At 40.5% G+C, this 24,294-nt stretch overlaps 1 long non-coding RNA gene across 4 annotated transcripts in view; it reads left to right on the top strand.

The window, feature by feature from the left end:
• Positions 1-24,294, top strand: part of LOC108449644 — a 159,887-nt gene that overhangs the window by 82,990 nt on the left and 52,603 nt on the right. The window contains exon 1 of one of the 4 annotated variants that reach the window (XR_001865901.1): positions 22,888-23,842. The exons of the other annotated variants lie outside the window; for them this stretch is intronic. This is a non-coding gene — a long non-coding RNA (uncharacterized LOC108449644). Of the gene's footprint in view, positions 1-22,887; positions 23,843-24,294 lie in introns of those variants that run through there. 4 annotated transcript variants of the gene reach the window in all.

Here is a 24,294-nt window from a genome sequence, read left to right as displayed (position 1 = left end):
CACACTTGTGGAATTCTTACTCCCACATGAGAGATAATTTTTACATAGAGCATCTGCCAGTCATTTATGCATCCAGGCCCACAGAATGTGCATGAAAAGAATGTCACAGGGAATTTGACTTCTAGGATTGCAATGAGAGATCTTAGACACATCCTTCAAGACATCATCTTCTGGATGATCAGGGTCATCCAGTAATGGATCTCTTGCTCGAACAGCAACAAAAATCCCCTAAGTCTTCTACTGTCTAGGCAGAGTTAGATCAGACTCACAGTCACACCTCCTCTTGTGTGAGGGCCACGGGGATTTGCAGGTTGGCTCACGTTTGTCTGCAGTTGGACAGTGTGGCCCAGGGTGAGACAGTATTCTTCAAAGTTGATTCTCTTGCTCTCAGGCCAGTATTCTGTCGCAATGAGACTTCTTTGGTGTCAGCAAGAACTCAGAGTACTCAGCCCCCTTTGTTCTTGAACTTACTTTCTCATAGCAGGAGAATATGCAGACCCTTCTTATCCCAGCTCTGCAGGATGATTAGCTGCACTGTAAACAAAGGATTTGCAACCAGGCATTATTTTCTATTCCATTTTAATGTGACTGTGTCCTTACAGTACACAATTTAAGTTTTAATTGCTTATTAAGAGTAGCCATTGCAGTTAGATAATTCCATGAAGAAAAGGGAAAACAAATTACTTGTCCCATTTCAGCACCCAGAAAATGAAGAGTTGCCAGCAGAGTGGGAGGGAGGGGGAGGGTTAAACTGGTTAAACACACCTCTTTTTTTTCCCCAAACATCAATAACAGCTTATTCAAATTTATTTTCTAGATTTCCAGGGCATTAGAAGTTTTTGCACCCACGGACAGTAGTGTGGTTGTTGGATGTGGAAAATTGTAATAGAAAGAGATGGAAGCTACAGTCTGCAATTATGTAGTAGAAAAACACTCAGTCCAGAAGCGTGTTGAAATCTCCTTTTCTCCTAGGAATAATATCATGGTGAAAGTTGTTTTGTAGCACTGATGTGACACTTCTGTCTTAGAAAACAGGTTTTAGTAGGTTTTATTTTTAGTGGGGATCCTGCAACACGCATATATCAAACCAGGAGTCCCGTGGAAAGGAAATATATATGGACAGACAGATTCTTGGTGTCAGCAAGAACTCAGAGTACTCAGCCCCCTTTGTTCTTGAACTTACTTTCTCATAGCAGGAGAATATGCAGACCCTTCTTATCCCAGCTCTGCAGGATGATTAGCTGCACTGTAAACAAAGGATTTGCAACCAGGCATTATTTTCTATTCCATTTTAATGTGACTGTGTCCTTACAGTACACAATTTAAGTTTTAATTGCTTATTAAGAGTAGCCATTGCAGTTAGATAATTCCATGAAGAAAAGGGAAAACAAATTACTTGTCCCATTTCAGCACCCAGAAAATGAAGAGTTGCCAGCAGAGTGGGAGGGAGGGGGAGGGTTAAACTGGTTAAACACACCTCTTTTTTTTCCCCAAACATCAATAACAGCTTATTCAAATTTATTTTCTAGATTTCCAGGGCATTAGAAGTTTTTGCACCCACAGACAGTAGTGTGGTTGTTGGATGTGGAAAATTGTAATAGAAAGAGATGGAAGCTACAGTCTGCAATTATGTAGTAGAAAAACACTCAGTCCAGAAGCGTGTTGAAATCTCCTTTTCTCCTAGGAATAATATCATGGTGAAAGTTGTTTTGTAGCACTGATGTGACACTTCTGTCTTAGAAAACAGGTTTTAGTAGGTTTTATTTTTAGTATTTTCTTAGAGAAGCCAACTGTGTGGTTTTCCCTATAAGAAGTTAATGTTTTAAAAATTCCTTTCCATGAACAAGGTGTGAGAACTAACCTGAAGAAAACTGCTATTCTATGTACTAATGACTTTCAGTCAATACTTTCATAAGACTTTGTGATGGAAATTGTCTTTTCACAGGGCTTGCAAAGAAAGGCAGATACAAAAGGAACTGGACACCTTTAAGATTTCTAGAGAAAAAGACAAGGTCAAGGAACAAGTCCAAAAGGTGTCACTGATATGGTGCTGGGATCTGTTAGGAAATAGTCATTTGGGTTTTCTATTAAAAAATATTATGCTGACTTCAAGCCAGCCTACAAAAACAATTGCCTTTCTGAAACACTGCGTGCGTTCCTATGTAGCGTGAGGGTCCGGAGCCAAGGACAGAGGCAGTGGGGCCCTGCAAGTACTCAGAGCTTAAGGCAGGCTGCAAGTGAGATGTGCTGTTTAAAGCACGATGCAGAATCTGTTCTGGGAGTGGAATATTTTATTCACGCCATGATTCTCTGAGGTTTTGGTACCCAGGGTTTGACAGTACCTGGGGGTAAAGTGAGTTTTACAAGCCATGAGTAAGGTAAAGTACAAGAAAGGTGTTTCTGTTCGTTCTCAGTTTGTTGTGTGTGGTGTAGAACAGGACCTTGCCTCCAGTTACACACAGAAAACTATCCTTGAGCTCCAGTCAGCCGGCATCACTGCTGCCAGCTGAGAGTTTTATTAAGATACATATCTTTGATCATTGTGCTAACAGAATTTGATGCTGCTCAGCCTGAGGAGCTGCCTGCTGCATAACTCTGCTTTTACAGTGCCATGAGTCCATTGTCTTCAATGGAGCTACATGATTTAAAATGAATACTAATAGACATCTGAATTAACTCCTGTATTTTCCCCTTTGGAATGATACATGAGACGGGCTTTTTATTCACTTCATTTAGTCATGTATTAATATTTAAAATCCTTAGAATAAAAGACTTCCTGAAGAACTGGAATGATGATTTGTGTTTCTAGTCTGCCCTGTCAAACAACAGAAGTTAGAAAAAGTGAAGAAACTTGTAACGTCATGATTTCTTTCAGCGCAACTTGGTGGTGTACTTTGAAATTACTTCTTAAGTTTTAATGTCAGTAATATTTGAGTGGTTTAGGTTATTATTAATAATTGACCTTAAGTACTTCAATGAGCTGCTCAATTTCTAATCTGAATTTATGAAGGCCTTAATAATGCTGTGCTGGAAAGCAGTGATGAAAAGAAGAAAAAGCATATGCTTCTGATCTTCTAATAAACCTTTTTTTCTGCCCAGAAAAATGTGGCTTTTTTAAAGTAAGATTCAGTTCTTATTTAAATGATAAAATAAAGAAGAGGCATTTTATGGGCGTTGCATTTACATAGTTGTCTCACATTATTGTTTTTACTTAAATTAGCCTTCTGTCACCACCCACGTACCAGTTAGAGTGGTATTTTTGAAGGGACATGTTCTCTGCAGTTTCTTAATTAAAATCATGGAAAGAAGAATGTTCTTTTTTGGTTTATTGTTTTGGTTATTTTTTATATGTTTCAATAAAAGATCTAGCTGCACAAATAGGAACCATTGGACACAATATTGCACCAATATAGGTGCAGTTTAGACCATCTGAAAATGCAAATGATGAGTACATTTGTCCTGATCCTGTAGAGTTATTCGCTGGAATGTCTTTAATTATTAATTTCTAATGGCTTAGAGTGGTGTTAAAGCATTACCCCTGGACTGCACTGATGCTCCATGCCTCAGTTCTCCAGCATTAAAATAAGGATAATAACTCCTTCCTTTTGCCCTTTTGTTTTCTCTTTGGTATAAAGCTTACATTTGGGGGTCTGAGTCTCTCTCCCCTGTGTTTGCTTGTTAGCAGGGTGGAATCCTTGAGTGCTACTGCTACACTGCCCATATGAAGAAATATTATCTCCCACTTCTTCAGCTCTTGGGTTTGCTGCTCATTGTTGATTCTCTTCAATGTGTCTTTAATCAACCCCTTTAGACATTTTTTCATGACTCTTCTGCTCATTGTGAAGATCTCTTTCCCATACCTACTACATTGGGCTTTTATTTGAGTTCAAGCATATCTTAGCTGTCAAGACTTAGGAATTTTGTATGTGAATCTACCTGCTCAACTGAGTTTACTGTCTCCTGAATTATTCCACCTCTTTCCCCTTCCCCAGCATTTGTGCTCTGGGAAATGGATGGCAGTTTCTCAGGGGAATATTTAATGGTATTAATTTTCGGAACCAGAGAAAGGAAAGATGCTTAGAGCTCCCACCATAAAAAGTACAAAAAGATGGATTTGTCCTTAGCATGCAGGCAGTCCTTAGACTGTCAGTTATGCAAGTTCATAGACAGTGATTTCTGACCTAACTTTGTACTCACTCCTGATTTCTAGCAGGCAGATCATCAGTGAAATATTTAAAGATACAGAAGGAGTACCTGCATAAAAAAATAAAACGAATGCTAGTAGCTTGAAATGAAAATGATTTGTTTATGCTCTTTCACAGTAAAATATGTTTTAATTTTTTCAGCTGCATTTCTGCAGTGATTTGAAAGCCAGATCAAGTTTACCAGGGGCATTATTATAAAACTGGAATTAAAGCTTAGCCTACTCAATTTATCTGTATCATAAAGCAGTCAAAAATGCTGATGGCAGTTGAACTATTGATAGTTTATCAAGTTTTATGGACTAATGGAATGTAGATCACCAGTACTTGTGTTAATAATGATTTTATAGCAATGTTTTTAAACAAAGGCAGTGATTAAAGAATGCTGGTTAAACAACATGCCTGTTAGTTCTCTAGAAAATATTTCTTCTTTCTTTTTTTTTTTTTTAATTGAATTTAGAAGCCCTAAGAGTTGCAGTTTACTTATTGAAGGAGAGCATGTCAATAACCATAAACTGGAGAATAGCTAATAAACATGCATGGATACTTTTAATTAATTCTTGATTGCAAAGTGTCAAGAGTAGCAGAGTGTGTGTGGTTGCTTGCTTTGCCTCTCTTTGCCCTCCTCCATGTGCCTGTACCTGCCCCCAGGTACAGACTGTATAGTACAGCAACCACACTGACCTGGTCTAAACTGGAAAGCTCATTGTTTTGCAATTAGATGTCACTGATTTGGCATTTTTAAGAATATGTAGAATATATCTAAATGTGATACCCAGAAGGATTTATTTGACTGGCTTTTGTCAGTCATCCTAAAAGATGTCCCATTTTTCAGAAGTGCCTCGAGTGGGAGATATATCTGCATTATCAATGTATCCTGAACAGGAATGGCCATTTGGTGCTGAGAAGACAAAAGTTCTGCCGTAGCTCTCCAGATAAGGCCTCTCATGCAAGAACAGCTGAACATGGACAGGTTCCCAGGCAGCCTGTGGAATCTCTTCCTAGGGACAAAGGTCCAGCATCAGGGACTGTGTGTAAGCTGGAGCCTGTTCTGCTCACCATATCACAGCAGTCACAGGACTGCCAAGGGTTTGGGTCCTGACAGAAGTAATCAGAAATACCACATCAGGCAGGTTGGGGTCTACCTGAAACCCACATTTTGTTACTAAAATCTAGAAACCACTGGAATTCTCAAAATCCATCAGAATAAGACAAAGCATGAGATTTGTCTTGGTTGCTGTCTGAAATGGGCACAGTAGGGCTGAATCCCTGAAACCCTTTCTTCTGGCTGTCACCTTATGTCTGACAGTGCTGAGTAGAGCATTGTTTCATTTCTTGTAAGTGTGAGCTTGCTAATAGTTTATAACAATCAGTTCTTGTCATTTTACTGGCATGAGGGAATTTGTTAGTACCTTCAGACCTCTCAGCTGTGGTTTCTATTATACCCTTTTTTTCTTGGCTAGGGAGGAAATGCACCTTGGCATTGAGAAAAATTCTTTTTATGCAGAAGTAGTTCTTTTAAAATTAATCTGAATTTAATATGAGGATAAGCATATAGTTCATCAAACAGCATATTTGTCAAGGGCAAAGCTGGATTGACTTAGGGAATTTTCTTTAATTTATTGGCAGCGAACACAAACTTAATTAGTGATCCATGTATTGAGAAAGCAAGCCAAGCAGTTCCTTCCCTAGAGAAATACTTTCCCTGCCCTCTCCCCAGACTCAGATTCAGCCCACCACATTGTCATCCCCCTTCCTACTGCTGTTCCTGCAGGTGTTTTCCCCCTTCTCTCCAAACTGGAGGGCTGCTGGTAGGTGTTGGGAGGCTGAAGTCACCTCTTCTCCCAGAGAACAAACCCACACGGGACAAGTGCTCCAGCCCTGAGCATCTCGAGGGCTCTGCAGAACTTGCCTCTCTTATCAGGTGCTAGCACTTGTGGGCTGTAGTGAATTAGAACACCAGAGCACACACCAGATCTGCTCAGCTCAGCCTGGCTGCCTGTCTGAGAATATAAAATGGTTTTCTTTACCATGTTGGCAACTACCTCAGGTTTCTCATTAGTTCATACGATGGCATCTTCTCTGGGGTGCAACCTAGTATTTACTGCTTCTCATTGTTATCTTTTGAGGCCAGCTAGAGCGTGTTTCCAGGGCAGAAGGAGCTTTTGCATTTCATTCACTGCTCTAATTCTTGGTGCTGCAAAGATAGGAATACAGTGGAAACAAAAAGGTGAGAAAGATGTTTTAAGTGAAATTAATGCTATTGTACTGAAATAGCCTGGTGTTATGAAACCACCCTGTCTCCTTTCCTCTGATAGTAGGTACATCTTTTCTCTGTAGCTTCAGAGACTGTAGAATAGCTTTCTTCCAATATTTTAAATCCGTGGAGATAAATAATGGAAGGGATCAACTTGTAGCTTTAAATTACTTAAATAACTGGCTGTTAATTTAGAGGTACATTAAATGGCAGCATCCAGCAAGGGAAGAGATGCCCTCTTCTCACAGCGTATGCATTCTGGATGTTTACTTCATTCTCTGTTTGCTTTTAGGTTCCTATCCATCATCTCCTGTGTAAATCACAGGTCTGAGAACTGAACCTATGAGGCAAGTTTAATGTTTTTCTTTTTTTCTGTGTTGTTTACAGTAGAGGAAGGAGATGAAAAATCAAGTAGAAAACTCAGGCAGCCACAAGTAAGCAAAATTCCTGATCCTTCAAAGACAGAGGGTTTTTCACTGACTTCAAAGCATACCATGTCAGACTGATGTCCAGCATGAGGCACAAGTCTCACAGTTGATGATGATATTCCTTAAAGATTTCCTTGTGCAAATACCTGAAGATTAAGCCTGAGCTAACGTATGTGATATTTTGTCATTAGTTTAGCTTTAAATAAGTGAAGAGTCAGTCCTGTAGAAGTCATTAAGTACCTAAGCCCATCACTGAGACTTCCAAACATTCCACATCTTGGTGATGCCTAAGCTATGAAGTCTCTAACTTTTTACCAGGTCCCCGGATGGTTTGGTGGCTGCTTCCTGTCAGAAAGAGAGGTGCCTAAATAAATGTTTTCTGCTCAGTTGGTACCTGCTGGGATACCTAAACCTTGACCTTCTTAGACCCAGCAATAACAATTGTCTGGCTGTGAGTCTAGAGAGAAGGCTGTAAGGGGGTTGCAGTCAAGTGTTCAGAAGACATTTCACTTTTTTGTTTCTGTTTTTAATTGGTTTTATTAGGTTAAGAATATGTTCTAGGCCTGTCTGCGTATGAAACCTGAAATGATTATGTTTGATTTGTTATCTGTACAGTAAGAGTTGTAAGGACTGGTTGTGGAAAGAGCATTAGGAACCAGGGGACGGATGAATCTTCTCAGGCTGTCCTGGATATCTTTCTTTTGTTAAAGGAAGCTGACTGTTTGAAATTCTCAGTGAAATTTTGCAAAAGCAGAGTGATACATGGATTTCTGTCCTTCAAAGAAGTGTCTTCCAGACCTTCCTGGGTTCTTGCAGGCAGGGGGATGCTGCTGTTTGGATTCCAAGTTGCGCAGCTCAAGCTGTTGGCCTGTAACAACTCAATAATATTCCCTCACCTTTCATTCCCACCTCAAGCCTTGTATGTTGGTTTATATTATACATTGAGTGACTACACAGGTTGGTTTATTAGGAGTTCAGGTTTTTCATGCTGTACTGCATTTTTATGCTTTTCTAAGTTTTTGGCCTTTAGTCTGATCCATGGACATGAATTGATGAAATGTAGATAACTCAAGATGACTTCTGAGTTATTCAGAAGGTGCTTGTGGTTTGTTGATGTCATTCATGTAAGGTACTGAAGGGCAGTTTCTTACATATTTAGTTACATTGTCTAAGTATTTATCCAGGAGTTAATTCCAACGAGTTCCAGTCTATCTTCACACCTGTTTAATGATAGGTACTTGCTAAAAAGACTTAGCAATAAACCTTTGCTAAGCAATAGAAGTGAGGATGTTAAAGGCAGCTTAAAAAATATGTGAACCAAGGAAAAAAGAACAAAAGATAAAAACGCCCCTAGAAGTGATGGAGGTGTATTTATTGGAATTAATGGCATGATATTTGTACATTGATTATGGTGTAACGTTGCACGGATCAGGCATATCTCAGAAGTCACATGTGTCAGTACAAGGGATTTGAAGGTTCTTTTAAAAGTGCTAAGGAATGAGACTAGGAAGCCTTCTAAGAACAATGAAAAAGTATCTGCCTACCTACTTACCTGAGCTGCAAAGTTAAAACACCCAGCTTAGAGCTGCTATCGGTGCAAAACTATTGGTTTTCCTAAGTATTACCTGTGCACACCTACTGTGAGACACCAGTGCCTCTTCCAGCATTTTGTTCTTGGTTGGGATTTAATTGTCAGTGATCAGACAAGAAGTGCTGACTTGTTACTGTTTCCTACATCCGAAATGCTGTGGATGAGAGAAAAGACATCTCCCATGGTGGGATTTTGATTAGTTTGGAGAAAGGCAGGTTGTACTCCTGGATAATTTAAGTGTTAAAAATAATAAATCAAGAATTTAAAAATATCCCAGAAAATGAGGTGTGAAGTTTGCAAGGCACAAGTGCTGTCTGAATGAATGTCTTTGTGTTTATGAAGCTGCTTCTTAGGGGGAGGAAATGCCTCAAGAATGTTAATATCCTTAAGCTGTTATTAATGCAAATAGTCTCTTTCTCCTCTTTTTCTTTCTCAGTCCCTTTTTGTCTTGGGTGGTGAAGTTTTATTAAGCACTGAATTACATTTTCTAAAGATTTTGCTAGTGCCGTGGGTGCCAAGAGAGTTTGTACGTCATTGCCTCCAACAATTTGATCAATATAATAGTACTTTCCGGGGGCCTCCAAATGTGTAACTGAAGTGAATTTATTCCAAGTACATTTTGATTCATATCACTGATCCTTACCTGAGTGATTTGTTTCGAAAGTGAGGATGCAGGTAGAGAAAGGATAAATGAAATCATGGCATTATTTTTACTTACAGATTTTTAGAGAGTCTTCCTGGAATGGGAGGGGGTGTTGGGGGTGTCTTTGTGAAGGTAAGGAGAACAAGGTGCAAAGAGGTAACATGGCTTTGCTCCATGTCACAGAACAGGTCCCCCTCCGAGCCTGCAGTACTGTTGAGCTCAGCTGGTGAAGAAGTGTTGCTGTCAGTGCCACAGAATTGTACAGCTTGGACAGGGAATGCTCCATATTGGCACATCTTTCTTTGTCCCAAAAAAAGTATTTGTGCTTATAGAGCAGGGCTTAGCTCTGTCAAAACAACACATTCCAATTCCTCCATGACCTGCTAAACTGTGGAGGAGTAATTTGGTTGTTAGATTTGTGCTCACTCAATCTGTGTTGCAGAAAGGTGGGAAAACTAGGGAATAGTAAATGAATTACAGGGGCTGGTTCTGACCATAGTCTAATGATAGGAAGCAGAAAGTCTGACTATTAATGCAAATTATTCAAATACCTGCTGAAGGCTTTAAAACATGTATGCCACTCTCAAGGTTTGTTATGACAGATAATATGCCAAATAATTTCTGTACTATGAACCCTTGGAAAACAAGTTCTGGCTCATAAAATCTCCTATGCAGGGCAAGCCAGTTTTGGTTGAGGAAGAGTAACTTACCTTACTGTGGCTGCAGTAGACCAAATATCCATGCTAAGAGCACATACATTCCAGCAGCCACACAGGATGGTGTTACTGATTAACTTGGCAGTGTCATCTGAGGAAACAGATGAAGCTGACTTGCTGGGAGCATCATTCTTTTGTATCTCCCCACACTTTGTGAAAGTAACTAAAGCTTGAATTGTAGAAATGCTTTGCTGGCTGTATAGTATATATGGCCTTTATATGATTGATGGACAGATGGATTCTGTACTATATGTTTCCATGGCTGTAATAATGTGAAATTCTCTATACTCAGCATTTATTCCATATGCATTCTTTTTTTTTTTTTTTTTTTAATTTCACACAGTAATATTCCAGGAAGGAAACTGCTCTCCCACTTCTTATTAATCAAATATTCTTGCCTTTTAAGATTTCCAAATTCTAGTTATTATCAGGAATAACTATTTTAATTTTATTTTTAAAATTCAAGCAGTTTGTATGCTGATGACATTCCACCTTTTCAGAACTTTGTGTTTGCTAAATGACTGTCAGCAGACATAAAATCAGCATTGACTTTGATAAAATAATGTCAGTAGAAACAATGCAGAATTAATTAGAAAGTTTGGCTTATAGAAAATCACTTTATATACTCTTTGACTGCCTGCATTATCATTCTTAATGAGAATTACATAGGGCTGCTAGCAAACACTTCCTATTTGGAGGTGACTTACACTGCCATACTCTTCTGTGTATATGAGGTATCATTTCTGCATATAAAATTAAATAAGTAATGTTCCCAAACTTGGGAAGTTTGAGCATGGGAGAAGACAGTTGCCAAACACAGTTATTGCCTGCTCTTGTGTCTCAGTGCCAAACATAGTTACACTGTTAGAACAAGCAGGAAAAGCCAGAAAATAGGCAAATCCTCCTCCAGCTGCAGAGTTGAGGTTGTACCTCTTTATCAGATCTGCTGTGGTTTATGTAGAAGGTTGCAGGTGTGATGTGGAAGTTGTTAATGCAAGGTGTGTGACCTGTGCTGAGTTTAAATAAAGCTGTTGCCAACAAGTTGTTAAAAAACCCCTGAGCTTCAGTCTGAATCTCTCTCTTTGAGGAGCACTGAAATTCATGATAATCCAATGAGGAGTGATAGTCTTTAGACTATCTAGGTGTGTGAGGGGAAGGGAAAGCAAAGGGACTTACTTTTTGTTTATTCTCCTCAAGATCAGAATCTATAATTTATTAGTCATTGTAAAATAAAGGTAGAAAAATTCCTTGGAGCTTTCTGACAAGACCTTTACCAATGAGACTCTCACAGCAGTAAAACATAGGAGAGTGAGAACTTTAAGGAAAAGAAAGGATTGTTTGTAAGCAAATCACTGACATGGGGGAGGAGTGTCAGTATAAATCAAACTGGGGAAATGGAGATGAGGATAGTAGGTGATGCCTGCTCCCACACGTCACAGTCCTTGAGAAACAGGCCTGGCTGTGCTATAGCAGACAGAATTTGTTCTTCTGGCTTCTGGCTCTGCACGTTCCTTTGGGGTAACATGAGCAGGAGTGATTTTAATAGATTAAAAGGTGATGTTTTAGGAGGGTAATATAGATAGAGACCAGTGCTTATTTTATAGCAATTTCATTTTCCTGCAGGTTTGCAAAGTCAGAGCAGTACTTTACTGTGCTCCCTACGCAGCACTCATGTTTCAATCTGAACTGCTCCTGGGGGAATGGAGCTTATTGATGCCAGGCTTTCAGTGGTGTAAACACATCACACAGAAACATTTGTTACATGTCCAGGAAATATGGCACGTACTATTACAGCATAATTTAAAAGGAGATATTAATAACTAAAAACTGCCCATCATAATTTATTCCAGAACTTAATGGAGGATAAATGTTTTGTGTCACAGAGATCTGGCTCCCATTTTGCAGTCCGTTTGTATATGCAGCAGTTCAACCTCAGATGAGAGTGAGTTTGTGGGGTGGAGAAGGGAACAGTAATTTGAGTTTTAAAAAATATTTTATGTAATTTAAGATCTCTTGTTAGAGCAAACTAAGATCAAATAGATTTACAATCTGAAAATAATCTCTCACAGTAGGAATCTAATTTCAGTAATATGTGTCCTGGGTTGCAGTATATTCTATTGCCATCCTCATGAGCTGTTGAAATCAGGTGGGACAGTGTTTCCTTGCCTCCTCCCCCCAGACTATGTTTCTGTTAATGGCCCATCACTGTCCTGCCACATGACTCCCAGATAACTCCCTCTAGAATACCTTCTGTTAATGAGCCTAATCAACACTTGGCCTCATGACTCATTACCCCATTGTGAGATGCTCCACCCAGAGGGAGGAACCAAGCATTCCATCGTGGATATAATCTGAGATTCTGAACACCAGAGACAACCCTTTCCACTGGATTTCCAGAGGACAGGAGCTACACAGCCACCACTAGACCTTCTGAGGAGGAGCAGACCCTTTTTCTACAGGATCGCCACTTCAGGAGGACTGCAGCCACCATTCTACCAGACTGCCACCACCACCCTGATTAACAGGGTGTCTGGTTGTATCCTGACTCTGTCAGTTTAACCCAGTGTTTTCTGCCTTTATTTTTGTGGGGTTTTTTCCTTATTTTATTTCCCTATTAAATTGTTATTCTGACTTGGTGTCTGCCACTAGTTTGTTTTCAAACTAGTACAATATGATAGAGAATTTTTACTGTACTCCTTGAGGCAAATTAAATGCATATTTGTGCTTAAATATATTTTTGAAGTTCATTGGACAGAGTCCTACCACCATTAGTGGTTCTACACAGAGTCTGCCTGTAAGATGCATTACAATCTGATTCCTTATAAACACTTGGAGTAGCACCAGTGCAGGGTGCCACAGCCCAGTCCGGCTTCTATCCCCAGTGCCAGCTCTCCTTCCCAAAGGTGGCCCCTGAGCATGGCTTTCCAGGATTTCTGCAGGACAGTGCTGTGGATATTCCTTATCTCAGCAGCAAGGGAGACTTCACTCTGTTCTAGGGAGTCCTCCTGCCTCTGGCATTCCAGCCTGCAGCCGGCTCATCCCATCTGCAGCTGGGCCTTTTTGCCTTCCTTGCCACGTAATTTCTTTGGTCCCCTGTTAGCGCTGCTGAGCACTTACCATTTGAATTTCCCCTTCAGGTACTTCTGCAGTGACCTTAACCTGGGTATGTATAAAGTCTCCTGAAGTACCTGAAGTGAAAAAGAAGTAAAGCTAGTATGTTGAACCCAAAGATAACCATTTAGGTCAGGACTTGAGGCTTACGCCCTTTCTATGCTTTCTGTAATTGGTGATGTTGACACTTTTTGTCAATGCTTCATTTACTATAGTGAGGCTTAAGTTATATCTGCACACATGCATCCCTGGTGTCTTGGGGAAGGAGGAGATTTGTTCAGTTTTACTTTGGGTAAGCCTTTCATCAGGCTGCTTTTATTTGAATCTGCCTTTGCTCTGTATTTTATGCTTATAGCAAGATACTTAGATACTTGGGAATCTTCATAGAAGACCTAGTTTGCTTTGAAACTGTAAATCGTGACGTGTTATATATCAAAATCTAAAGTCTGTCTGCTGGAAGCCTGTTTGCACAAGTTAGGTGTTAGAGAAGTGTCACTCTCAGAAGCTATCAGTGATACATAGGGGATCTCCAACGTCATTGTGACATCACTGATTATTACTGAAAGCTAGGTCATTTTCATAGAAATTGGGACAGCAGGGACAGGGGTCAAGGAAAAGGAGGAGAGAGGGGGATTATTAGTTGCATGTGTGAAAAGTAAAATGTCTGTCTTCATTTTGAACTGTCTGCTCAGATCTTAGAAACTAGTTGGGTATTTTTTCCTGGTTTTTCTGCTCGTTTACATCATAATGTATTTCCTTGAAATCAGCCATATCATCTCTTTGTGATTAGCTGTGGTAGTTTCTGTCATGGCCTCTGGAGCTGCTTTCAAGTCAACACAGAGCTGACAGTAACATCTGGAATATGAGGGGGAAAAAATGGCAGCACTAGCGAGACCTCTGCAGTACCAGCGTGTGTACACTGTACGTGACATGAGGAGTGACAAGGACTGTGTTTCTGAGCTCCTGAGCCATTTGCAGCTTTTAAGATCTAAATACTTAAATACTGATAGCCACACAAGAATGCAGGTTTCCGTTCAGTTGTGTAAGATGCACAAATGCATTGTGGCCAAAATCCAGCATGAAGCTCCTTGGACAGGTTTACAGTGCCAAGATGGAAGCTTTCCAAGTGTTACAGGCAAAATCCAGTAGGCAGCTGAGCCCCACACAGCTGCTCGGTCACTTGCCCCCAGTGGGATGGGGGGTGGAATTGGAAGGGCAGAAGGGAGAAAACTTTTGGGATGATAAAGTCATTTTAACAGATAAAGCAAAAGTCAAGCACACAAGGAACGCAGAACAAGGAATCATTCCCCACTTCCCATGGCTGGGCAGATGTTCATCCATCCCCAGGAGAGCAGGGCCCCTCACATGTGACAGTGACATGGGAAGACAAACAGCATCTGTCTGAATGTCCCTTCCTTCTTCCCTGAGCTTTGTGTGCTGACCATGGCCCCACATGCTCTGGGATATCCCTTGGCACGACCCCTCGCTGGTGGGGTGAGGGCCAGAAGAGGCCTCGGCTCTGTGTAAGCTTTGCTCAGCAGTAACCAAAACATCCCTGTGTTACCAACACCGATTCCAGCGCAACTCCAAGATACAGCACTAGACAAGCTGCTCAGAAGAAAATCAGTTCTATTGCAGCTGAAAGCAGTGCACCAGGAAAGAAGGGCCAGGAGCTAGGCTGGGTAACTTCTTCAGGGGAAACATGCAGCAGGAAATTTTAGTCACCGAGTCCCTGGTGAGTCTCTTTGGATCTGCTTGTTGAAAATACCAGTGCAATACATTCTATAGGTGCAGGTTCCAAATCACTGCAGAAGACAAATCTGTGTTTGCTGGTGATCTCAAGTCGTTCTCATCTTGCTTATCCTGTATTTTCTTTCTCCTTATAAATCCCCAACTGCTCTTTGTTAAAAGGACACTCCTTCAGACTGTATTTTTTAACACTGATAGCATGTGCTGTCTTGACTGCAGGAGGGTGTTGTCAGAACACTCTTCCTATATTTTTCAGAAAGACTAGCAACCTCAGAGGATGTCCTGAAAAATTTTCATTTTTAATGGCTATGTATTACCAGCCTGTGCCTGCTTGCATGTTCTGATTAAACATGGCATCTTGAGGCTCCCTCTGTTAAAGTTTTGATAGGAATTATTGCTTCTGAGGGTATATAGATTTTTACTTCAGCTATCCTAACATCTTTAGTAGTGACAGCTTTTGTTACAGAAGGAAACCAAGCAGCGTGAACAGCATGGACCTTCTATTCTCACCTGCTGGCTAAATTCTTTACTAGTTTCCTACTACTTCCCACTTCATCACTAATGTTCATGTTGGCCACCAATTTTTTTAACTACTAAAGACCCCTTCAAACCTAATCCCAGCAGGAGTAGGGAAGGTCTCCAGCATCAGACAACTTAACATACAGGTTCAGGGCTACTTTTCAAAGTGGGCACGGCTCTGAAATCACAGCAAGATCCACAGCTCCACGCTTCCAGAGTGTGCTTTTGCCTCCAAATTTCTGTCCCTGTTTCAGGTGAAGCAGTGCCCCCCTTGGGGCTAAACCCCCATTTTCTTCCCAAGTGCTTGAAGCAGTGCACTCTGCAGAGCATTCTCTACCTGTTTTGAGACATTAGCAATATTCCAAGAGATTTCCAGGGCAGAAGCCTCCGTACAGTTTTGCTTTCTTGCAAACTCTTCTGTTTCTCTGCCCTAGCACCTCCTTTGCATATGCTCCAGAAAATCTCGCTGAGTAAATAATGGTCTGCTGTCATCAGTCCTCAGCATCAAATACCTCAGCAGTGAGACAGAGCCACCAGAGAGCTGAAAGCTGTTAAGCCTAGACGCAGATCCACCACCCGTAATTTCAGTCAAATGTCTTTTCAAGGATAGACTGACAGATTTAAATCCTAATGGCGCTCTATAAATTCTGCAAGACAGGCTTTTAATATCCTATTCTATGGCTATACTTTGTAATTCTTGAGAATATTCAATCTATTCCTCCTTCTTCATTCCCTTTCTAAGAAACCATCACAGAATCTTGAAATCCTATCATTATTTTATCCAGGTGCTATAAAATGGATTTCCTATACACTTTGATGCAAATGAGTTTTTCAGAAACTTCTCCTCAGTTAAAAGAATGAAGGCTAGAAAATGTTTTGAATTTTTTGACCCAAAACTACTTATTTAGAATGGTGCCTCTCTGGGCAGTATTCTGTTGAAGAAGGTAGCAATTGTCACTTCTCAGGCTGTAGGATATAGACATCTCTATGTGCACCAGACCACTGCATCAGTTCTCAGCAAGTAAGAACCAGTCTCAGTCAGTTCCAAGCCTTGCTGTTCGTATTTCTTGTAGCCCACCTTCAAAGATCATGCTGCCAGCCAAAAGACACCTTGGATATGGGGTGAAACAGGACCTTCTTTATCTGCACAATTGCTGAAGAACAGAGCATTGGTTCTGCCTTGGCAGTGAACTCAGGATGATGTAAGGAAAGGAAGATCATTGAACCTCTGCATAAAGACACTGAAATTATACTGTATTCTTCCCTTTGCATCTCTACCTTACATCAGTATTCACCTCCACCAGTGTCACTTCCAGGCCTCCCCAAGTTCTTCAGGTAATTTTGCCACCAAACACAAATGAAAACTCCCTCAAGATCACGTCTGCAGGACTGTGTAAGACGGAAGCATGGCATGACCTGCCAAGCTCCCCTCGGCCCGTGTGGAAAAGCACTGATCTTCTCCTGCCAGTACACAGAGATATTAGTTAGAGTTATCTGTGTGCAAAGTCTTAGGGAGCAAAGCATTGAGCAAATCATTCAGTTTATTTCTCTGAATATTCATTTGGATTTTTAAACTAATTAATGTGGAGTGCTTTGAAATAATTCTGTATTTACTGTTCCACGTGTGTCTGGGGAATCAGTTTCTCTCCTGTGAATTCTCACAAGTAGCCTCAGCAGGATGTGACTGTGAACTACAAAATGTGTGTATCAAAATTCCCACCGCTCTTGTTATCTAAACTATTCAGTGAGGAGCAGAATACCATTTAATTTCACAAGTGATTGTAAAGGATCTGTTTGTGAAGATAATTTATGAATGTGTTACGCCAATTAATACTGATTAATAAATCTATTCAGTAGTTTTTCACTAGATGTGAATTTCATCACATTTATGAAATTAATCCTTTCAATTTCTACAATTCCAGTAAGAATTGTGAATATGTTAACAAAATTTGCTGCTAAGACCATAGACTAGAACCTAGACCTCAGTCTCTCCCCTGTGTAAAATTGACTATCGCTACAAGCTTTGTTATAGTCTTCACACCAGGGCCATTCTTTTACTCTGTTTTCATGAAGTGCATAACACAACACCTCTGTTTCCCATATAATTCTTGTTATCACTTGAGAAAAAAAGAACATTTGAAACAACAACATACTAAAATGTGAATAAACTATTTTCCCAGAATTAGTAAAAACAGTGTAGTTTATAGTAGATGCTTTCTAAACACATCTTCATATTTAAGAATGTTGGATCCTACTAAAAAGTCAATGGGAATTTGGATTATGAAACCTCTCAAATAATTTTAATATCCTTTAATACATACCTAGAGTTGTATGGTTTTCAATAAAATAATAATATTATTAAGTACTTGAGTAGTGTTAAGCTGGCCCACTTAGTTCATTAGGAAGGACTTTGCTTAGTAACCGTGTGATCTGTTCCACTGAAATATTCTTTGACTTCTATCCAAAAGAGAAAACTGTTCAGTACATTACATACGAAAGTTCAGTAAGAAATGAGAGTTTATGAAGATGTCATGAGAAATACATGGGTTTTTTATACCCATGTATTTTTATGCCCATGTGTTGCAAAATGATTAGAGGATCAGGGGCATGGGTCATTGATAGAATTATGGGATCAATAGAAGAGCTGTGCAGGCAAAAGCCTGCAAGCAAAGGCCTGTGTGAGAAGCCTGAGAACAAAAAGGGAGTTTTGAGGATGTGCAGCTGTGCAGATAAGATGTACTGACCAGGAGAAGGGAGGGTGAACTCTGAATTCTTTAATCATAACATAACTAGTAGAAGCTTGCCAATGTAGTCTAATGATGTAGAAGCAGAACTGCGCTTTGATAGGTTTAAGCCAATTAAGAGTTAACAAGCTGGTATACTATATAAGTGCCTCTGGATTGCTGATAAGGGGAGCTTGCTTTTATCGATCATATTGGTTGTTCTGCAATGTCTTCCCTCGTCGAAGTCGCCGGACTTTTTCAACACCCATGAAATAGGACTAATAATTTTAAGGAAATGACCTACAATTATGTAAAAATACAGAAAGCAGGCTCGAGGTGAATTGTTGAAGGAAACAGCCTCAAAAAAGTGATTTTTTTCTTTTATTCAGGAAGCTGCTACTTAAACACTTTGCTTCTAAAATTCAAAATTACATTAATGCTCCCTGCGTGTTCACTGTAGCAGTAAATTACAAAATTTATTATAATTTGAAGTTAAGAAAACTGTTTGCCTTTGAAGTGTGGTAGCAAAGAGGCAGTGATAAAGGAAATAAGTACATGCAACTATCTATGCATAACATAGGGATAACATTTTAATGCGTGTCCGTCAGTACAGAGCAGACTTTCAGGTGACAAACACTAGAGTTTTGAGGCCAGATCTATAACTGTTATTTGTGGGACTCTCATAGTTTTACCCCTGCCAGCAGCTAAGCTGCTTCTAACTTGAAGCTAAGTTCTAATTTTTTTATGAACCTTTTACTCTTCTACTGTCTCATGGCACCATATCAGCTCTGCTTGTGCACAATTTGCTACAGTCACCTTACGGAGCAAAGTTTTGTGATGAAGAAAAATTTCCTGTAACTTCTTTGTGGTGTTTCACGCATATATGGAACTGTAGCTTGAGCTGTGCTGGAGGCAGGAGTGGGCTGCTGGAATCCTTGTGGAATTCAGCATCAGAGACCTAATGCAAGTTCAGCAGTCCATCAGGACTGATCCAGTGCAGCAGCATGTCTATAAATTACTATCTCACAGCTGATACTGGTATAAAAGCACTGACATATTCTCATAGAACATTTAGCTGACAATTCTTTCCCTTTCTTCTTTTCCCTTCTAAATGTCTCTTACATTTTTTACACAAAGCTATGTATTCCATAGTTCCACTCTGCGGAGTTTAGTATCTCTTCTACTTTACATCAGCATCTAGAAATACATTTTTTATATGCAGAACCTTGGAGGTGTAAAAAAAGAACTGCAAAACCCAACTCTGCAAATGTATTCTATTCCTTTTCTGACTGGTTAAAAGCACAGCAGTAGGAGTTAGCCGGCTGATAAGAAGAGCAATCATTAAGGATTTCTTTTTAAGGGTTTCATGAAGTTAAGGAGGTTTTTTGGATTAGTTTTCACTTAGAGAAGTCTGTAATCAAAATTCACAGGTATTACCGCAGGCCTAGGCCCTAGGGGTATATCACCGTGTCCCGCAGCCATAGGGAGGAGGAGGAGAGAAGATCCAGCAGGCAGGAATTGTGCAGCAAGATTGATTTATTTAATTATTTTTAAAACTCTTTTGTAGACTTTTTTCTTCATAGTCTAATTGGACAAGGATCAGCCAGCCCTTGGGGGTGATTGGCTAAAATCCTAAAACATCCATTGTCAAAATATTTTTGTACTATACCATAAACAAGACTTTTCAAGGCTGCAGGTGTTTGGTTGTTTACATAACTCTGCTACCTCTTCTGTGAGAGTGAAAAGTCTCTCATGGACTTAGAAAATAGCAAGAAAATCCTTGCTAGTAGCATTTTTGTATCTACACAAAGGGGAATAAATAAACAGTAAAAAATAGGCTCTTAAACACTATTTTTTTTCCTAATTCTATTTTTGCTGCAGGTGCCTCTATAAATGGAAAAAAGTAGATTCCAAGGACTGTTGTTTAAATGTAAGGAGACTTAGGAGGCAGTGTGATAAGTAGGCTTGTCTGCGTGTCAGGCTGCCTTATGTTGTGTGCTGTACGAACTGCCTCATCCAAACTTACTCTTTTGTGCTAGGACAGCTGAGTTTTGTTTGTGCTGCTTTGTGCTCTTATTTATATAGGTGCCAGTACTTTCCTGTTTATCACAGACTTGCTATCTGGCTTCCAGTTTGGTAGTGGAATATTCAAACAGATGTTGGGGTTTGGGATTACAGATACAGTGTTGTGCTAATGCTAAGTGTGCATTTTTGCTTGAATTCACTGCTTTTACAAAAAGTATTTACTTAATCAGCAAACTTGTAAATTTGAGAGTGTCTCAGCTACATCTCCTACTAAGAATTGTCACATATTTTACTGCTAGTTAACTTGTTTCCTGGTGATAATTACTGTTCTCATCCTTTAAATTGAGGCTGTCCTGGAAATTTTTGGTAGCCATATGTTGAACATGCTTTTCAAACCAAATATAGCAATTCCAGCTTGGTTCCATGCAGTTTCAGTTGTTTGTTTGTCCTGTGAGGAATCACTGTGTGTGGCATGTTGCACATACAGGCAGAAGCTCTTTGATGTCACTGTGGCTCCTGCATATGCCTTCTCCAGGCTGGGAAGAATACAGAATGACTGGAACAGATGGATAAAGGTATTCTATAATTCTCCAATTTTAAAGGGTTTGTGAGTTTTTTTAAGTCAGTTACTTTCCTTTTAGATTATTATTTTAATACACTATTTAATGGAGTTTTATGTGGGCAGGAAGAAAAAAACCAGCCTGAAAGGGCAGCGGGATATGCGTGTTTGTAGTGTCGCCCTTGGGAATGGTGGAGCTGCCACACTGCCGGCGTGCACTGTGTGCACTCCCCTTCTGTAACACGGCCTGCGCTGCCCTGCACCGCAGCCGAGGCCAGCAGGAACATGGCTAAAGTTGTGTGCTTCCCCAGAGCACAAAGCTGGGAAGTCTTTCAGGGCTCCCCAAGGTGGCTACTGTCAGATCGCAACATACGAGAGAGTTCGGCTAAAACTATCCAGAGCACATCAGTTATTCAAATACCTGAAACTGCCCTTTTTTTGTCAGACTGACACCAAAAAACACTGGGAGAAAACTATGACTGGAAAATGAGCAGATAAGACACACGCAGAAATTGCGTTTGCCTCCAGTGTTAGTTACCAATACAGAAGTACACTCTGATTAGGAAGATTTAGTAAATCACGGTCAAGGCTCCATATTGAAGGCTATATTGGTAATTAATTTGATAAGTAGGATGCATTTCTTGCTCCTTGTTTGCAATGTGTTATCAATAAGCTTAATTAGTCTTTGATTCTAAACCAACTGAAAGTGATTTTCTGGCCATATAAAACAGTAACTTCTTAATTTTTCTGATGTTAATCTCTCTTTATTGACTTTAATAATGAAGGATGTGTTTCATCATCTAGCTGATGGCGTTAAATAGATTTTCCCTTTTTTTCTTGAATCAGAATTAAAGGGAAGGATTACATAAATAAGGTTTTGACTTCTGGCAAGCTTTCTGTATTATATGAACTTATTGCAGCAATACATTAACCTTTCCTTCATCCAGAATGCAGTAACTCAGTGTATCCAACTGTTGGGGGTTGACCCAGGCTGGACACCAGGTGCCCCCCAGAGCTCCTCTGTCCCTGCCCTCCTCAGCTGGACAGGAGAAGAAAATGCAGTCAAAGGCTCCTGAGATCATGCAGTAGCTACCATCATGTGCAAAACAGACTCGGCTTGGGGCAATTAGTTTTAATCAGAGTAGGAATGAGAAGTAAAGTGAATTCTTTAAACATATTTCCTTCACCCCACCCTTCTTCCCAGGCTCAGCTTCACTTCTGAATTCTCTACCTGCTTCCCCACAGTGGCACAGCAAGACAGGAATGGAGTCATGGTCAGTTCTTCCGATGTTTCTGCTGCTCCTTGCTCTTCAGGGGGAGGACTCCTCACGCTCTTCTCTTGCTCCAGCGTGGGTCCCTCCCACAGGGTGCAGTCCTTCTGGAACAGCCTGCTTCAGCATGGGTCCCCCACAGGGTCACAACTGCTGCCAGCAGACCTGCTCCAGCATGGTTATAACCTGTTTGATGCCTTGTCACTGACCCAGCTCCAAGAAATCCTGAATATGAGACAAGGTGATAGAGAAGAGAGCTGATTAAACATTCCTGTTCAGTCTAATATTGGTGGTGGTCTTGTATCAAGACATATCACAGAAGTATTTCACATCTAAAATGCTCTGTACAAGTGTGCAGGAGAACTACAGGAACTGGAACCAGAGAGATCATGAGCATCTATTATATTAGAAATTTGTCTAGATAATACTTAAAGTTGTTAATAGTGTAAAAGCCTGACCTATGTAATAAGAGTTTGGCAGAAGAGGTGCTGAGTGTAGCAGTTTGAGAGAAATGCCAGCAATACAAGCAGATGACATTTCAAAGGTTGGACATGCATGAGCAGGACAGGAATTAGTATGGAGCTTTAGTTTCTGGTGATGAAGACAGCTTTCTCAAGCAGTCCTTTCAGCCCCCCCGAATTACTTTTACACCAAAGGATATCCAGGGGCATTTCAGTAGCCAAGGAGAGAATGATTACAAATTGTTGTGGAAGCCCTTGCGGTAAAGCGTGACTGGGGACTGAGAACTGTAGAGCTTGATCCCTACAATACAACTTCTTGTTCATAGTGCAGGGTTGTTACTGAGCTACTAGAAACAACAATGGAAAGCCAGGCTGTTTTACTCGACACCCATCATATAAATACCTGTGAAATTGAGATGGTTATTACTTATTTGCTGTCGTTGCATTAAACCACATTGTGGAGCTTTGTGGACTGCTAGACCCAGAATTCTGCAGTGCTCTCCTCAGTGAGGACTGTGCCATATGATAGTACAGCCTGTAAAAAAACCCAAGCAGCTCATGGTGAGAGCACATGATGTAGAGTTCTTTAGATCCTGGCTGATGTATTTTTCTTTCTGTTTTTCTAGGAAAAATTGAAATTGGATTGAAATTTCTCAGTATTCCTTAACAATATGAGAGCTCATCTTATGTAAAAGCATGTCCCTCAAAGAGCTATCAATAAACAAACTCTGAACAGACAGTCAAAGGATTCTTTAGAGAATCAAGTGAGTCATATCCTCTACCTGTAAAAACAGGCTGGCTTTACTGAAGATGCTCTGGTTTACCTCGGAACCTGACTGTTCCTTGGCTCTCCCTGGCTGGAAGAGAAGGGAAAGTTGCCCTTCCCAGACCTGGTGCTTGCCCACCTACAGTAAACAGAAGTTCCTCCTACAAGAAGGAGGCACAAGTTTCATCTACGGACACAAGGAAGTGCTGCTCAGTTGTTTCATAATAAGTTTCTGAATGTTAGAAATGAATATTGAAACAAAACAAAGACAACCCAACATGGTTATTTATTGCAGCACTGACTGCTTGAAGGCAAATAGCTGCACAGTGTTGTTTAAGGTATCAGATATTTGTCTGCATATTGCAAAACCTGCAGCTCCTGAGATCCCACTATGGGGAGCAACTAATGTGAAACACCTGAGGAAGGACAGGCAACCTCCCTTCCCCCAGAGCCTGGTGTGGCCTCATCATCCCTTTTACCTGTGCCTGAGTAGCAAACAAGATCCACCTGTGGAACATGCGCAGTCCACCCAGCCACAGCTGGGAGTGTTTCAGAGGAATTGAGCTGAGAGCGAAGGAGGAACAAAGCACAGGGGGCACAGAAAGTAGGAAGAGAACAAGGTAAAGCTTTGTTTTAGTTGCTGCCTTTGAAAGGCTGGTGTAGAGCAGGAGGAGAGCTGTGAGAACACTGCTTCAAAGTGCTCCTTGGGCTGCCTGTAGCAGTCAGTCACAGTAAGGAAGAGGAAAGAGCAATCCCTGTTGTAAATACAAGTATTCTGGACTGGGACCTGGAAGAGCAGCTGCAAGCCTCTGGAAAACAAGGTAAGATAACCAGAAATAAAATGATACAAACAGATGGGCACAGGGACATGAAGTAGCACAACACTTTTTTCAACTTTGGTGAACACTTTTTGGAAAGTTCCAGTGCTTTTTTACGGGTGTAGGATTATTCAGGATCAAAATGAAACCATAGTAGTTATAGTAGTAGAAACAGTTTTGTTACTGTAACTCCTTACAGTGAGGATTTTTGCTGGTACTGCTATGGCAGCTCCATTCTGTGCCTCATTGCGCATCTGATCGGACTGGCACATGCTTCAGCTTTAGTAACTGTTGGTACCTGGCAGAGGGTGACAAAGAGCCATCTCCTGGGGTAAGCTTGTTGTGAGCCAGGATGTGGAAGTGCCTTATTTCTGCTGCACTGAGTACATACACCTTACAGCAGGGAGTTGGGGATGTGGTGTGTCTGCTCAGGATGCTGGGATTGTGAACAAAAT

Source organism: Corvus brachyrhynchos, unplaced genomic scaffold, assembly GCF_000691975.1.
Source record: "Corvus brachyrhynchos isolate BGI_N302 unplaced genomic scaffold, ASM69197v1 scaffold279, whole genome shotgun sequence".
Taxonomy (NCBI): domain Eukaryota; kingdom Metazoa; phylum Chordata; class Aves; order Passeriformes; family Corvidae; genus Corvus; species Corvus brachyrhynchos.
This window is presented reverse-complemented; position numbering and strand designations above follow the sequence as displayed.